The 14,157-nt window shown below is 40.1% G+C and overlaps 1 protein-coding gene across 3 annotated transcripts in view; it reads right to left on the bottom strand.

Moving 5' to 3' along the window:
- Positions 1–14,157, bottom strand: part of SSBP2 (single stranded DNA binding protein 2) — a 141,048-nt gene that overhangs the window by 126,449 nt on the left and 442 nt on the right. The window lies entirely within an intron of this gene.

The following is a 14,157-nucleotide window of genomic DNA, read 5'->3' on the forward strand; positions in this document are numbered from 1 at the left end:
AAACTTTGTTAGAAAAAGGGAAAAGAACTGATGGTAGTGAGATCTGGGAAATTATGCTTAAACAGGTTGAAATGGTTCTTGAAGGCAGAAGGTCAAAGAGAATGATTTTTAGTATGTTCTTTCAAAGTAATGTTCATGTGGGTTTCATGGAAGGGTAAAGTTATTTAGAAACTTGAAAATGCTGTGTACACAAGATGTGCCGTCAAGTATTTGCAATACCAAAGAACTTCATCAGACCGTAAGCCAGACAACCCAGAAAACAGTAACATTAGGAATAAAACAGGGGGTTCTGCCGCTTGGAAAAAAAAAAAGAACAAAGAGATTTTAAAGAAATTATATTTTGTAATGCAATATTCCATTTTACAATTCTCCACATTTCAGTTTATTTACTTCTTTGTATTTTTAAGTAGAATATCAATTACATATACTTTTTAATTCAAACCCCTCTTAAAACAGAAAAGGAGATTCAGTGAGAACAGTATCAGTCAGGGAATGGAGTAATGAAGCTGAATCAAACACCTCAGACCAGGACTCAAACTTCCCCCCAGTTCCAGAAGTGTTCAGATTCCTGGGAGTAAGTGTGGGAAATTTGACAAGCGTGTTCGTGAATACATTAACTGACAAGAACCATTGCCCCACTCCAGTTAATGTATATCAGGGGAAAACATGTAAAGAGGCTCAAATAGCAAAATATCTCAGGCTAAAAATACCAAGAACTCCCTCAGCTGGAAGTTGTTAGCAAGAGCTCTGATAAAAATAAGGAACCAGGACAGCATAAATGCTTTCCTTTCCCTGCAGAAAATAAAACTACATTTGGGAGGAAAGTATTCGAAACACCATAAAAGAGGTGACTCACCCCATTCAACGGGCAGCACACTCTGGAAAGAGGGAAGAGGGAACAGGGATCCAAACCCAACCATGAAGAACTGGTGGGAGAACAGCAATTCCTAGCTCCCCACCACCACTGAGTGTTCTGTAATACAGACACCACTTCTGCGCTGAAGAATGACCTGTGGCTCTTGAGGGTCTCCAGAGACAGGTAAAAGACCAAACTGAGTAAATGATTGCTCCTGGAGCCTTCAGAGGTTACTGGGATGCTCCTCCAGAAGGCTGCTGATACCTACTGCAGGACTGTAATGCTGTGGATATTTTAAATTCACCTCTTGGACATCAAGATTTCCAGACCTGGGCTGTATTTTGAAGTTCTTATGTATTTCTCAAACTTACCTTCACGTAGTCAAATGATAAAAGCCAGAATTAGATGAGCCAGCTTTGTTTTGGTTTGCAAGCAGACACGCATATCATTCAGTACTTTCGTTTTTTCGTGAGCCAGGAAGGGTACCCAAAGACAAGCCCAAACCATCTACATTCAACAGCCTCACGCACTCAGAAAAGTAAAGGAAGACCAGCAGGGTAGTCTTCTCTCAACTACGGAAGAAACACAGCAACCATGATGGTTTATGACAACTAAACCAGCAAATAATGGTACAACAGGAAGACCACAACATGCCACTGCTTCATTTTGGATGGAAAATTCTTAAAATGCGGGAGGAACCACATAAATAGCAATGATTTTGCTAAAGCATATTTGCTAAAGCAGTCTCATCATTTCATAATGACATAACTGACACTTGTATATCATGTTGGGTCATATACCAGAGACACCCAAAAGGGTTTGAATCTTTTAAAACCACCTCAAGCATCTCCTTCCACACAGCATCTAACAGAAGGCTAGGATGCTTCTGTCCATCAAAATCGCCATTATTTTGAGAAATAAAAGCCCAGAGAAGAAAGAGAATACTGAAGAAAGGGGAATACTGGGAATACTGTAGTTGAATATACATGAATGCCTAAGAGATCAATGAAATTTACTTAATTTTACAAACTGTGATATAAATAAAAACATATAGAAAAACTCTGCCACGAGGAAATACTCATATCCCAGTCATTTCAGGCAAAAACATTCTTGGACTCTAGATTACAAATACAAAATATTAAGAGTGGGCTGGAAAATTGGATTTGAATCTTTGAATGTAAACAAGAAAAAATGTGAGTACTATGTAAGGACACCTCAACATCTTCACTGAGGAATCTCACAGCGAAGATTATATCGCACCACTGAATGATCTTTTTCTACCAATTTATACCACTCACTTTTCGATTCTACACTTTGGATGAAAACATGCAAAACACAGAGATGCTGGGAAGCTCCCTATGCTAAACAGTGGGTTGAAGGAAGAGGAGTCAGGACAGCTGGTCCAAGGAGCCCCTCTGTGTATCCAGGCACACAGAATCTTTATCTTAGTATCACTACAGACATAAGGCTGTGGGGCAAAGAGAGTTTGAACACACCTTGATACTTAAGACAGTTTCTGTATTGTTTCAAAAAGTGGTCTGTCCTCTTCAACTATTTATGTTTAGCTAAAATACCTGCTGGCAATTCAAGAGCAGAGGTCCCACCACATTCATATGGCCCAGTTCCCCATATCCACAGATTAACGTCATCTTTCCCAAAGCACCAGTTCTCTACTTCTAGCACCATCAGGTAGAAAACAGAATAGAACCATGTACTTCATCCTGGTTTTCATGTTGCTTTCAGAATTTCCCCAAGAATGGAACCACCAGACTGTGGGGTTCTGTCATTCCATTGTCCCAAAAGAGCTGGGAGTTAAAAAACCCAAACAAGCAAAAAACGGGCAATCGAAAAACAGATAAACCCTTAGGGCACAAAAGCTTTTTCAGGTCACTTGGGCTGCCAAAAGGGAAGAAAAAACTCTTATCTTTTTTTGGGTAAGCTTGTGTTAATGGCTAGGGGTGCTACCCAGGGAGAAACATGGATGGAAGCTTTTTGGAGGAATCAAAAGCTTGTTTTACCAGATAAGCACTAGGGGAGTAGTACATTCTTAGGCAGGAAGAAATTACACATATGGACTACTTTTGCTGTCTTCAGACGCTTTCACTGACACTGATCTAAAAAAATACTTTGCTTTAAGAAGTTTGGTTGTTGGGTGCTCCTAAAGAGAAGTTAATGCAGGTGTTGAATATAAAATCAGCCTTGGTGAGATAACTACAGTTATTACACAATCAACAGCTATGACACAGTAAACTTCATGTTTCCACACCAACAGGACAAAGGTGACACTGAATAAGCTCAAAAGGGGACCAAACCAAGAGTGCAGTCTATTAACTCTGAGAATGCCTCTTCTAATTTTATTCCATATTAGAATCAAAACTCTTTGTTGTTTATTTCGTGGTTTTTTTTTCATCAACCTGCTTCTGTGATTCAACGTGTGCAGGTGATGCTCAGTTGCCTGTTCTACACTCCTTTCTAAGTTATACACATGGATCTATGCAAACACACACATAAAAACGCACATGCAGACAACATAGTGAAAATAGTCAGTGCTGGGAGAACGTAATGGTCACTTTTCTTCAGTTACGTTAATCGTTTAAGTATGCTATTATACTGGAAAACAAAAAGTTCCAAGACAGCTGTGGGCATGCTAAAAAGTAACATCCACAAAACTGGCCTTAAGTTTAGCTGAAACCCAGAACTGAATCACAACTGCGAGAAGAACACAAAAACATTTCCAGTTTGATGCTGCAGAACACACAGCAATTACTTTGCCAAATTCCACTATTGGTCTCTTCAATGTAGTTTCTTGGCTCCCTTTACAACACCACTGGAATTCTACAAAATAAAGTGTGAAGGCATATATGACACTGTCACAGGTCAGGTTTCCCTTCATTTACCTCTTTAGTTTTTCACTTGTATCCTGAATAACTGAGGATTTTCAATGTTTGTGCAGAGCACTACAAGCCCACAGCCACTTGCAGAAGGCAAAGCTCTCTCAATAAAAACACACTATACCAGAGAGCACCTCTAATTGTGCTTTGTCTACTGAATGTACACACTGTGCAAGGAGAAATTAAACAGACTATCATCTCCAGCCCCTTCTCTGTGGGATATGGAATGACCTTCTCTGTGGAATATGGAACAGGTACACCCACAAGATAGGTATTACCCTATGCTTTCAAATGCATTTCTTTGGCTCACAGTCTAAATATTAAACCCACTGAGCCCTTTTTTGACCTTTCTGAAGTATTTCATAACAGCTTTATTACATAGTGATATGAGTGAAAGACTGTTCAATTCCCTCTACCTTGTTTTACAGGAAAAATACGTATGGTTTTATGACAAGAAAAGCTTCTTCTGTCTATTAACCCCTTTTTTTTCCAAATGAGTAATCCCACACAGAATTGGAGGTTGACATCAAGCAACTCCAATCTTTCTTTTTTCCTCCAGTTCTGAATAATTAACTACAGAGTTACAGGTCTGTTTGGGGAATACTGGGAAAAATTTATAAATAATTTTCTCAATTACTAGAATTAATAGAAAAACACCTGCATCCAGTGTTCCAGTCTGCTTTTCTTTCTAATGATCTATTTAAGATGTTCTGTGAAATAATTCAAAATAATTTTTTTCAAACACTTTTTTCATGTTCCCCAGCTACAGCTGGACAAACTATTTAAGTCTTGCATCTTTAAAGCATAAGACAGTTTTATTGGGAGGGGAGGGTTTGTTTGTTTGTTTTTGCTGCATTACAGTACATTATATTATTTCTAAAAATATTTAAAAATATATATAACTAGGCTTGAAATTGCACATACCTACAGTTTTTGGTCTTGTAAGAGTAAACATCTTTATTTTATAAAGAGTTAGATGTGCAGATAATAAAATGAGAAGTGACACTGCATTTGAAGAGGTGCAGCAGAAGTCAGGAACACCAGTGTGTTGCACCTCAGATCTGCTTGTCAAGCCCATTACCATTACCAGAGGCACATTGCCATACTTCTAACACTGTTCTTCATCTTCTGACCAGAAACTCTCTTATGCTTCACAGCTTTGTGTATTTTGAACAAAGAGTCCTGTGTACAAGCTCTAGGTGTTTATTTGTTGATCATATACTTCTATTCCAACTTAGATCAGTTTTCATTTGTATTATTTTGTGTTTATTATATAAACACACAGGAAAACCACACTTAATTCCTCAGGCCAGGATATACGGCTTTAGGTTTTTTAAATATCATCTCCACCTGTATATATCCTCTCCAGACTCATATTCAAGGAATATTAAACAGGTTACAATGATTTTAAAGGGTTTTAGCAGTAACTTAAGGAATCAAACAGTTCAAGAGACAGACAATGGGAGTTGTAACCTTCACTTCCAGGGCAGTTTCAGACTTGGCAAGGGAGCTTCATTATTCTTGATACACCTGATGAAATTCCAGTAACTTACCCACACTCCAACCACACAAAAACCCCCTGTAACTCCCCACCACCACCTCAATTGAAAGGCTGACCTATCAGGAGCAACTGGAGCCATCCAAGACTGGACCCCACCCTTGGAGGGTCACTTGGGAGAAGAAGATAAATAGAATATTTAGCATGGACAAATCAAAGGGCTTTGGTTTATCAAATGCTCCGTGGCAGAAGCATCAGGTGGCATCTTCACTTCCAGCCTCATAAATCACTGTATTAACGACACAATCCTGCAGCCTGTCAGCCTATGATGCATTCTGTCCCAACACTGTCAAGAATAAAATATTTATTAAGGAACTATATAGTTCCATTCCTGCACTCAAGTATCTTCCTCAGAGCTGGCCTTTCCCTCCCAGGGAAAGGCCAACACAGGCTACCTCAGGTTGCCACTGATGTTGCTGGAATTTTTTTTAAACTATAAAAATGGTTTTCAAGACTGACACTTTTTTATAAGCATTAAGCTGTTTATCACAGAAAACACAGCATTTTACCTTCCTGATTAGCTGCAAAAGCATTTAACTCCAACAGTGTAACATTCTTATCACCTTTTCCAAACTCATTAGATCAATATAAAAATGCATCTGCTGATAACAAGACATTATCAGTATCAATATTAAAAAAAAGAATTGCATGCACTGGAGGTTACATATACTGACTACTTATTACTACTGATTACTTACTGCTTCTGCATTTTCAGAACACTGACTTCTTTCTGTAAAAGTTACAGGGGGTTGTGGGTTTGTTTTAAGGTGGAATTTCTCCCAAAAATCAGAGCCATTGGAAATAAAATGGAAATTAATGTAAAACATGGGACACTGTAATCAGTAACTTCCTAATTTCTTCTCAAGACTGAAACTTCTCTTTCAAAGACAGTATTTTATTTAGGAATGGGACACAGGAAACAAAATAGTCAAGCCTAAATAGCAAACCAGCACTTTCATTGGCCTCTTAGGCCTGATCAATCCTATCAAGAGTTTGGGGTTAACATCAAGCGTTGTACTTCAACCAGACCCATATAAACTTAGACCAAAAAAACACCAAAAGACAAGCCCAGAGCCAGACTGAAAGCCTAAAAGGATGGATGGGATGGAGCAGCCCATGAATTCAACACACAGAGGAGCCAAACAACCCTCACTATCCACAATCACATATGACAAACTATACCTGCCATCAGAAACGTGATTTTTGAAATTCGGATTTTCCCAATTTGTCATTTCCTAATTGATATTTGCACAAGAAACAAGGTGGGGAAAAAAAGTGTGATTAGTTTCAGCTCAGATTCAGTTGGGAGATTGTGCAGTGGGTAAGGAGGAACACACAGGGAAAGTTAATGTATTAAGAATTTTGATTGTTGGCCTATCACATCCCATCTATGTCAGCTAACACCTTCATGAAATGAAAGAACAGTGTACAATCACATGAAATAAATAATGCAAGTCATTAACACAATGTTTCTACAAACAAGAGAATGTTTCAAGAAAGTTCTTGCTACCCTGAGCCAATTCTGCTAAAATACTTTCATTAATGAGTCATATATAGAAGCACAAAAGTGTACATGTTAAATCAGTAACGATTATAAGACCTTCTCAGGACACAAAAAGAATAAGGAATGTTAATAAGAGAAAATTCAATACAGGCAAATGTAGAGTACTGTGCTCAGGAATAAGAAATCAAATACACAAATATGAAATAGGGAATAATTGGCTAGGCAGCTGTGTTGTAAAAAGAACCTGGAGGGCATGTGGACTGCAAAATGGATTATTTAAAATACAAAACCAAAACAAACTAAACCAAAAAAACCCAACAAACAAAAAACCCCAACAAAGCCCAACAACAATAAACAGGCAAGTGTTCCAGAGAGTATTATCAGCACTGGTTTATATATGTTTTATCTCACAAGACATAAATTATTTCATTCTGCTCCATCCCATGCTCTGGACATGCTACTATTAATATGGAGACAAAATAAAAACACTCCAGGGGCAAGAATTGCAGAAAGTTTGAAGCGGGGAAAAAAATGACCCATGACGAAAATTTTCAGAATATTTTTATATTTGATGAAGCTGGAAAGAGAAAAGCTGAGACACAATGGTCTTGACTTAGTGCCATATTTCAGTTTTTCAGAACATGATGTTTTATGTTCTCACCTGTTACCTTCCTGGGCCTGGAAGTGAGAAATATCCTACAGACTAGAGAAGCATGGACAGAGGTCATCAAGATTTCTGAATCAATATGTTTGTTGCTATCTAAGGAAGATTTTCTCTCAGGATTTGAAACAACACCTGACCACAACCTGGACTTAGGGGTCTGTGGTTTAACTCCAGCAGACATTAGGAATAAAAAAACTTCAGCTGTGACTCAACTTGGACTGTTTGTACACCAAAAAAAAGCAGGGAACAACTGGTCCCAACTGCAAGTAACACAGTTGGAAGGCCCTGAAGATGGAGCTACTGAACCTTCATGGAGAAAAACCTAGTTGTGTTCTTGGTGGTACTTTAAAGGAGGAGCTTTAAAGAGCAGCTTTAGCAGAAAACTCTTAAAAGGTGGTGTTTCGATCAGCTGCTGATTCCTGCCCTCGAAGAGCATCATGACCTTCTCAAGGAGTGGCTCTGCCCCGTTACAGCGCCACCCTGAATCACACAATCATGGATTTGTAAGCCTCTCTCCCTAAGCACAGCAGGTTGGTGAGACTGTGCTGCAGGTAAGTATGAACTGTCCACACTGGATAACTTCAGAGTGCATTTTCCAATTTCCAGTATGTCCAAAAGAAAGACGGCAAAAAAAAAAATTACAACATTTAAGTTCCTTTGGCATCTTGTCCTTAGAACCAGTGGCAAGAGAGATGCCGGAAGTTGTACATACAGACTTCTGGTTTATGCGATATTCAAAAAAAAAATAAATTCAGGGCTACAGAGCTCAAATTGGGCACCCAATAATCGAGAAGTGGTTTTGCCTTTCATTTTTTGCACCTTAGTGCCAATTTTAAAACTGTTTGTCGAGCAGGAGTGGCTTGATACCTATTTTTAAAGGTGAAGCTCAGGCACCGTGGTGCTGGGCACTAAAGAAACAACATATTCCTCCTGTAGGAACAGCAGTATTATGAAACGGCAAGTCAGCCATAAGGCACATACTGCATGACAGCAAAATAGCAAATTATCAAATAGCTACTCATTATGAAAACAATGCTCTTTTCTGCACAATAAAAACTAGGGAGGTTGTGCAGGGAGTTGGTGTGGGTTTTTTTTCCAGAGGAAAAAAAAAATCAGTGAACATGCAAATGAGGGCAAAGTGAGAACAGCGCTTGGTATATACCCACACTTTCCAAGTTAAGAGAATCTTATTGGGAATGCATGCACAGCACCCAGACACTGCACTTCAGACACAGAGACGCACTGTTCCAGCTGATTTTGAATGGCAAATTCCATCCTTCCCTCCCAAAGCTCTGACATCTCTGAGCTGCAGATTTCAGAACTACCACGGTCAGTCAGTATTGCATAAGTGTTGGTAGGTTTTGCCTTGAAGATAAGAAATTTATCTCTCAGTCTCCCAGGGGCAGCAAAGGAATGGTCATTTTCCAGCACCTGGAGGGACAGAGTGTTCCTCCTAACTTAACAAAACCCCTCCACTTCCTGACCTGCCTCCTTTGCTGTCCTGGCTCTGCTCCCTGCTCTGCACCAAGTCTGCTTCCCTTGTCTGGATGCACCAGCCCCCACCCAGATCTCTGATCCTAATGCCAGTTCCCTTAGGGAGCAATTCTTTGTCTCCTCTCTCCAGACTGGCCATTTCCACCCTGGCTTCCTCCATCCTCCTTCAGGAGCCAGCCCCGGTTATCTCTGTGTCCTGGCATCTCACAGCTGCAGCCTACAACTGCTCATATTTACACTTGCCTTACCACCAGCATGTCCAGTCCCAGTTTTTCTCCCCTGTGATCCCAGGATCTGCCCACTTACAATTCTTCTTCCCTCTAATCCCAGGATCTGCCCAGACCCAATTTTGCTCCTCTGTAATCCCAGGATCAGCCCACTCCTGATTTCTCTCCCCTCTGATCCCAGTATCTGCCCACTCCCAATTTTTCTTCCCTCTGATCCCAGTATCTACCCAGTTCCAATCCCAGTCCCAGTCCCAGTCCCAGTCCCAGTCCTAGCTTTTCTCTCCTGTAATCCCAGTATCTGCCCACTCCCAGTTTTTCTTCCCTCTGATCCCAGTATCTGCCCATTCCCAATTTTTCTCCCCTCTGAAGCTGGTATCTGCTTCGCTCTCAGAAAAGATAAAATATTCAGAGATTACAGTTAGTAAACCCTAAGCATATGCAAATGCATCTTTTTGAAAAGACTTGTATCCTGGCAAAATACAGATGCTTTGTCATGCAAATGGAAGACACATCCCTGGAATCAAATCCCTCATCCTTTTTCAACTACACTTCAAGGAGAGGGGCACATGGTAAAAGTTGCAAAAACTTTTAAAACACCAGGAAACACATTTTTTTTCTCTGCCTAATTTTTAAGGCAAGTCACATTTCAACGGAACTTTTACACACAAATTAAATAAACTAACACAAGACTTAGGCATGCCATTATAAATTTTCCCCCCAACCAGTGAAAGTTTGGCAAAGTTATGAAAATCTTCTTTGACTACCTCAATATTTAAGTAAAATTAATAGTTTCTGGGTACTGTTTGATCTCCAAGGCAAAGGCTTGTTATTGTCAGTGGTCTGAACTGCAGCACATACATTATCCGAAACACCTTCACGTGCTGCCCAAGATACCTGCGCAGTGTAACAGAGCACCTGAAGCACTATGGTCAAGAATAAGTACTGACAAATAGTTACTCTTTCCAGAACCTTCCCTTCTGTGTACTTCATTAAAAAGTATATTCCTCTAAAATGACAAGAAGTGTTCTGTTCACAGACTCCCTGAGCAGTACAACTGCAACTTTTGCAAGTTAGACCTGATGGATGAAATCATTGTACAAATGTCAAACCTAAACTTTCTAAAACAGGCTGGATTAAACGCCTAGCTTTGTTTTCAAAGGGGGGAAAAAAAAAAGATAATGTGTCTTTTAGCATCTGAACCTGAAGCTCACCATTTCCTAGAAAAGAGCAACAAATTTATCACTTAATTTTTATCTGTACCTTACTTTTTTTTTGCAGCCTATAAACATTAGTGGGAAAAAAGTAACTTAACTATGTAAACTCATGAGATGCAGTCTTTCCTAATCGGAAGAGGAAAAAAAAAACAACCAACAAAAACACCCCAAAAAACATTAAACGCCCTCCCCCCCCCAGCAAACAACATCACTCATATAAAGAGCTGTATGTCCAAAAAGCCAACCACCCAAAACAGATTTGAGGAGAACCAACATTTTGATCACATCTCCTTTTATAACCAATTAAATCATAGTCACTAGTCATCCTTCTATTTTTTAACCAAAATCTGTGTCTGCTAAGCCCTAGTACGGTTAAGGGCATCCTGGGAAAAGAACTAGTTTAGAAGACCACCGGAAGATCAAGACAACTTAACTCAAAACACAGAATTCAGTTAGAACTTAGTTTTGCCTTATATGTTCCTTTGAACTACTTTTCTGCATATATATTTTCAAATTGAAATATTATTATTTATATATAAACAGAAAGTTGCATTTGCAAATGGAACCTGTAAGGTCTGGTCCTCCTTTCTCCAAGATTAGAAGTTTACAAAGAGTTTCATCATTCAATGAAATGTCAGTAGGTCCAAGCTCCTAATCTGAAACAGTCCCATTTTAAGGAATAAGGACAAACAATAAAAATAAAAAAGTATATCCAGTTGCTGTGAAGAGATAACAAAAGATGATGTGTAGAAAACTTCTAGGGCTTTTTTCCTTTGACAGTGTAGATGGGTCTTATATGGTGCCCTCACAGTGGTGAAGAACTACTGTTTAAAACAACTATTCCATCCTTTATGCAACAGGGAGGCCTGAGCCCAAAATTAAGGCACTGAATGAGAGGAAGGGGCACAAAGACTCTTGTGATTTTTGTCTCTTCATCTTTTCATGCCTCACAGGTACTGTGTGCCCTCATTTCTTGTGCTCCCCTACTGTGCTGTGGCTGTACCTCCCTGGCAAAGAATTAGGTGGTTTTTTTCCGTAAATTCATCTACACTTCACACGTTGTTAAGCTACATAATATAGACAATTTGCCCCGGAGACCAAGCAGAAGGGACAAAGAGAAAGCCCATGAAACAAAGCCATGTTGGAACTGAAAGTTTGCCAAGGGCTACTATAAATGACTGGCAAAACTTGCTTCATTTTGTTAGCAATTACATAACCTCAAAGCACATAAATACTAAAGGCAGAATACAGCGAGATGTACATACTACAAAACATATTTGGCACTGGATTGTTCTGTAAAATACAACACAAAAAATATTGCAAACAACATCTGAACACACATCTTTTCCACACTTGATAAATACTCTTTTCACACCCTAGTCCTGTCACTGGCACACATCCTCATGGGGAATAAATATGTTCTACACAATCAGGCTACGCAAAACCTGAGGTAGTGTAATATTTAAAAAAAATTATTTCCTTAGTTATTTCAAGTGTATTTTGGAGATACGTTACTGGCTACAAATTTTAGATACTTACAAGCTTGAGGAGACACACTAGCCTTAAGTTGCATATTCTGTTCTAAAAAACTTGGAAATTAAACATAATTATAATCCCTCTCTTCTTGATTAAATAAGTACTTAATGAATCAGTCAAACATACATATTTTTCTCTGTGGTTTACAAATTAAAACAATCTTATGCAGAAGTTGGTGCTGTATTTTTGTAGAGATATTTAATTGGAAAGCAACCTTTTTTTTTGAGTATAGCAAAAACTCACGCATTACCTTGGGACAAGCATTGCATGGCTGCAAAACAGCGTAGTAAGAGGAAAAAAAATGCAATCACAGCTTTTTTGATGTCAGAAAGAAAGCATATGAAAATAGCCAGGATATGATCTGACCTACTAAAAAGAAACTTTAATAGACGTAATACAACACAAATCTGAAATGTTGACTATATAATGATATTCCCATCATAAACCAAGTCTTAAAGCTTTTTTTATCTTTTCTTTTGTTTGTTTCGCTAAAGGAAAAGGGGGGAAGAGGATGTTTCTGAATTCCCAGCTGTGTTCATTTTTAAGTAGATGGTACCGTGAAGCTTCTTATCTGTCAAGTCCACGGTGTAAAAACAAACCATTCCAGTGTTTTGCATAAAATAATCTACACGTGAAGAATCCACATTTCCAGCTGTTAGTTACGAATGAAAGACAACGTGTATTTAAATCGAACAGCACCACCTAGCAGGTCCCCCACAACTTTACTTAGGAGGGCAGTTGCTACTTGGCAGTCAGTCAGTTTAGCAAGCTCGCCCTGAAGATTATTAAGCATTTTCACACCACGTGCAATATTATGTGCTCTAGGACACCAAAATCTTTATGAAAAATCAGCTGCAGTGAAAGAATTAGACTGAAAACAGTTTGAACCTTCAGCCCCACGACCGGAGCATTCGTGTATGTGGCTGGTATTAGGAAGTTTTTGCAGAGCAGAATTAAAAGAACATGATCTTCATCTGATCCAACACACAGCAGCCTATGGATTTGGTTTTAGTCCCACTGTGAGGTCCCACTGTGCCCTTCAGTGATTTACCAAGTGTATTAACAAACATGAGCTAACATGCAGCACAAGGAAATGGTTTAATTCGCTAATTTTGTAAAACCAAACAAACAACTCTTCCACTAGCCAGTTAAGTAATTATTTTTAAGCAATTATTTTTAAAATTATCCCTACACTGGGAGTAAGAAGCGCCACTAGTTGATCAGTTTTCAGTGCCCAAGTTGTGTCTCCCTCTCTATCTCAGCAACTAATGCTTCACCAGTGCGGCCTCTTCCTCTCTCCGCTTTCCAATGGCAAAGTTAAGTGCGAAATTGACACTTCAAATTTCCCCTACCATCTCCCTCTTCTGCAGCAAAAGAGATGCCCGGCCTGTTCCTGTTCCAGGAAGCGTGCATGCCAGCCTCTGGAACTAGGAAGTCCCTTAACGAAAAAAAACAACCCACCGACCAAAAGAACCAACCCAGCATTAAAAAACAAAACAAAACAAAACAAAAAACTAACTAAAAAAAACCCTCAAACAACAAAAACAACAAATCAACTAACAACAACAACAAAAAAACTTTTAAGTAAAGGTTCAGGACAAACTGCCTGAAGGGAAACTAATCGGCCGTGGCCGGAGCGCAGATCCCAGTGCTGAGCCACCTCCAGAGCGATGCGATTTTCGGACCAGAAAGGTGCAAACCCGGCCTCTCGACGGAGGTTTGCACCTCTGGACCCCCCCCAGCAGCCTGTCCCCGACCTTCTCACCTCCGACACACTTCGTCCCCCTCCTTCTCCTCCTGGCAGGGGCTCTTCCTACCCCTCCACCGCGGTGGCAAACCAGCCCCGGTCACGCCAAGTCGCTGCCACTACAGGACAACTCGAGGAGCCGCCGTCCATTCCGGAAAACGCGGTCTTCCCCCAGTTCCCTCGCGGGGCGGGGGCATCCCCAGCACTCTCCGTCGGGATCCCCGCAGGCGGCGGGGACGGAGCTCCCAGAGCGCGGTTCGGATGGGGGGTTTTAAGCGCGATTACAAATAAAGAATAATAATAACGATAATAATACTAACAGTACTTTTGTCAGGCGGCGGGGCCCGGTCGGACCCAGGCCGGGGGTCGCGCCAAGGCACCCCCGATGCCCGCACCCCCTTTGTGTGTGCGGAGTTCCCCGGGCGTCGACAATGCGGGGACGGCCAAAAGTTGCGAGGCGGCAAGT

This window comes from Lepidothrix coronata, unplaced genomic scaffold (genome assembly GCF_001604755.1).
Source record: "Lepidothrix coronata isolate B3197 unplaced genomic scaffold, Lepidothrix_coronata-1.0 Scaffold14, whole genome shotgun sequence".
Lineage (NCBI taxonomy): Eukaryota > Metazoa > Chordata > Aves > Passeriformes > Pipridae > Lepidothrix > Lepidothrix coronata.